We start from the raw sequence: 3,780 nt of genomic DNA, 5'->3' as shown, positions 1-3,780 counted from the left end.
ATTTGTCCTCCTGACTCATCTATGAATAAGAATACTCTTTTCTATGTCATAACGAGCAGGGAACAGGGAAGTTTGAACAAATTCTCATAGTGAGACATCTGAAAGATGATTTTGCAAACAAGACTAGTTCTGTTTGGCCTGAGGACCACACAGGTCTGCCTGAGATGCCAGGCAGGGCAGGTCGGCTGGAACGCAGGGCTATCTATGCTGAAGGCAGCGTACATATGAAAACCACTGCCTTTGTGTAAAACCCACCTAAAGTTTTACGAGACGGTGTAATTTAAGTCACGTGTTCTCTTGCCTAGTTTTACTGGCAGCCCTTCCCATTGAAGGGAGAAACAGCATACAAAAGAGAAATTTCCACTATTACTCTGAAGCATCTATCTTAAACATATATAAGAAGTGTCCTTCATGGAAAAATGTAAAAATTAGAGTGCCATAGGATTCCTATTTCAGTAACCATGCATCTGCTTTCTTTCTCCTCAGATATTTCCAACAGTAGGCCTCAATTACTTCCACATCGGAAGGGGCTGCAAATTTTAAGAAGTACTAGGTGTTCTTTCCCCTTCCACAGCATTTCTACAAATAATGGAATAAAATATTTTTCCAACGAACGCCTTAGTGGTTTATTAACTTTTAAACCAAAATACATAAGTAGCTTTGCTTATAGATTCACAAGTATCATTTTAATACTCCTTAAAATAATTAAAAGTTTTATTGGCAATTCTGCTTCCATTTTTGATGCTCTTTTAGCTTGTTTTAAATTCCTGATTCAAATCCCAGAGGTTGGAACTTTCTCATTTGCATTAATATACTTTCTTCTTAAACATATAAGAGACTCACTAAATTAATGTGTAAACAGCATCGGGGCACCTGGGGCTCAAGGCAAGAACATAATTACTCTGGAGAGAGAACATTTTCAGAACATATTCTAATTCAAAATAGGTTTACCTGCTAATGTGCTAACAGATGACTAGCACCGTTTCTAGGAGCACTACTTGACTTAATATGTTCAGAGACCAGACTTATGTTGAAAATAACTAAGACCTTTTAGGGTCTAGATTTGCAGGAATCAAGATTATTTTGGAAGAAGATACTAATTAGGAGGGAAATGAGACCATGTCTCAAAAACAGGATTTATAATATGGATGAAGTCTGAGATAATAATAGGATGTTGCAATCAAGTTAACTACCTTTACTAATGCTGAATTTACTGGGATTTTTTGCCCTTGACTCTGAAGCTGACAATATCTACCTAGAGTATCACAGTCTTTTAAATCTTGCTATACCTTAAGCATCACCACACCTCACGCCAAAATCGAACACACAAATGGGCACAAGACAAAGCCAGTCTTCATATTTAGACACCCACACGTCCTCCGTACCTCTCAGACTTGAATCTTTTCTCCCCTGCCGCATCAAGTCTTCCAAAACTGCTCTACCTGGGCGCTCCCCATGTTCCAGATCTTTCCAATCTCTTGATTTCCATATATATAGAGATAGATCCTTCCCCCCAATGACCTGCTTTCTGCTAGGAGACAATTAATCTGAAAATAAACCCATTTAAATGTGTGAATGGGTCTGTAGAGTCCACATATCTCTAGGTGTGTTAATTTAATAAGTATTATCTGACGATGATATATTTTTCAGTAATCCTATTTTTTTCTCAATTTTAGCAGTGCATAGGACCCACCTGAAGATCATAGTTTAACAGATATAGAACCTTTACTGGACATAAAAATCACCTGGAGGTCTTGTGAAGTCTCAGATTGCCAGGCTCCACCCCCAGAGTTTCCGATTTGCTAGGTCTGGGGCAAGGCCCACCTTTTCACAGTCCTAATATGCACTCAGATTGTGTTGTGGCTGCTGGTGGAGGAAAGCATGCTTTGAGAACCACCGACGGGTCTGCATTTAAATTTACGAGATCTCCAGCTGACTCCTATATTAGCCAGTATTATGATAAACTTTTCTAATCACATGTAGGAAGTCCTGTAGTGGGCATTCCTGAACTAGGCCATGTTAAATGTATTTGTTGTTGTTCTTAGGGACAGAAACTTTGTTTTTCTCAAAATGTAACACATATCACACACTCTACTTAGGGATAATTCTGTTCACTTGTACATTTTTTTTTAATAAGATTTATTTAATTGAGAAAGAGCGAGGGAGATTGAGAGAGCTCGCATGAGCGCAGGGGACAGGGGAGGGCAGAGGGAGACGGAGAATCTTGAGCAGTCTCCACACCCAGCAAGGAGCCTGAGGTGGGGCTCGATCTCACAACCCTGAGGTCATGACCGGAGCTGAAATCAAGAGTCAGCTGCTTAACCGACTGAGCCACCCAGGAGCCCCCACCTGAGCGTATTTCTTAACCAACTACTATTTTCTATTTCCTCCCCCCACCCCCGCTTTTCACATTTTATTGGCTCAGGGGAGGGGCCTCCTCCATGTCACCAGAGGTGCTCACAAGTTCCCCAGCCACTCCAAGCTTGGGCCTTGGGGGTCCTGGGCGTGGCTGGGCACGTCGGGCACGTTCCCATCATCTCGGAGAGGTACTGGATAGTTGTAGGGCGTGGCCTGGTTGATCATGCCGGCATATTTGAAGGGGCTGAGGGTGGGCAGAATTAGAGCGAGGCCCCTGATGGTGAAGGACACGACCAGCACCAGCTCCTTGGCCCAGGCATCCTTGAGGAAGGTGGCGAGTCTCCCAGCCATCTTGGTCACAGCGACCCTATTTTCTATTTCTGGACAAACTTCTATACCATGACCAAAAAAATCTCTGATCTATAGAAGCCATATCATCTTAGGTATGTGAACAAAAATTATGTACTAGGCTTTCTTCAAAGAGCTCAAATGTTTTAATTTCATCACGACATTGATGGCAAATAGATTGAAATTTAATTTTCAAATGCAGATTGTATGGATCCATAATCACAATATTCACAGCAGAATATTATGACATTATAATATCAGGGTAGCACATCAGGAATCTTATTTTCAGGATGACCCTTGGATCTTGTGAAAAAAATTGTGAAGTCCCATTTGTGAGTGAGAGACAATACCTCACAATCCCAAAACCATCAAATGTGAATAAATGCTGCTTTAGCTATGGGGTGGGCCAAGTACAGGAAATGTATTCACCTTACCATAGAGAAGACAAAATAACACCAGCTGATCAACAGAATAAAATGCATGTGAGGGGCACCTGGGTGGCTCAGTCGGTTAAGCCTTTGTCTTTAGCTCAGGTCATGATCCCAGGGTCCTGAGATCAAGTCCTGCATCTGGCTCCCTGCTCAGCAGGGGTGGTGGGGTGTCTGCTCCTTCTTCTCCCTCTGCTCCTCCTGCCTGCTTGTGTTCTCTCTCAAATAAATAAATAAATCTTTAAAATAAAAATACAAATAAAAAATGCATGTGAGTGTAGCACTAGATACTTTTTGATGAAGATCTCTGACCATGGAATGAAAAGCTAATTTAATCAGTGTGGTGAAGAGTGAGTCATATGAGGCTAAGGAAGTAAATGAGACTTTTGAGAATCAGTAATAACTCTGAGTAACAGCACCACAGTTTTTGATGGTTCCTAAATATGAGTACTCTGGGGAAACGAGTTCTATAGCATATTTATTTTATTACAACTTTTTCCCCCATCTTAGGAACTTAATTTTAATTGAACAAAATTCTTTTTTTTTTAAAGATTTTATTTATTTGAGAGAGAGAGACAGAGAGATTGAGAGAATGAATGGGTGGACTGACAGAGGGAGAAGCAGACTCCCTGTGAATCAGGGAGCC

General features: G+C 41.1%; 1 pseudogene; it reads right to left on the bottom strand.

Moving 5' to 3' along the window:
- Nucleotides 1-2,457: 2,457 nt before the first annotated feature.
- LOC114211696 (NADH dehydrogenase [ubiquinone] 1 alpha subcomplex subunit 3 pseudogene) lies at nucleotides 2,458-2,709 on the bottom strand (annotated as a pseudogene).
- Between the last annotated feature and the right edge of the window lie 1,071 nt (nucleotides 2,710-3,780).

This window comes from Eumetopias jubatus, unplaced genomic scaffold (genome assembly GCF_037043125.1).
Source record: "Eumetopias jubatus isolate StellerSeaLion01/CBP00866 unplaced genomic scaffold, mEumJub1_p1.0 scaffold_14, whole genome shotgun sequence".
NCBI lineage: Eukaryota > Metazoa > Chordata > Mammalia > Carnivora > Otariidae > Eumetopias > Eumetopias jubatus.
This window is presented reverse-complemented; position numbering and strand designations above follow the sequence as displayed.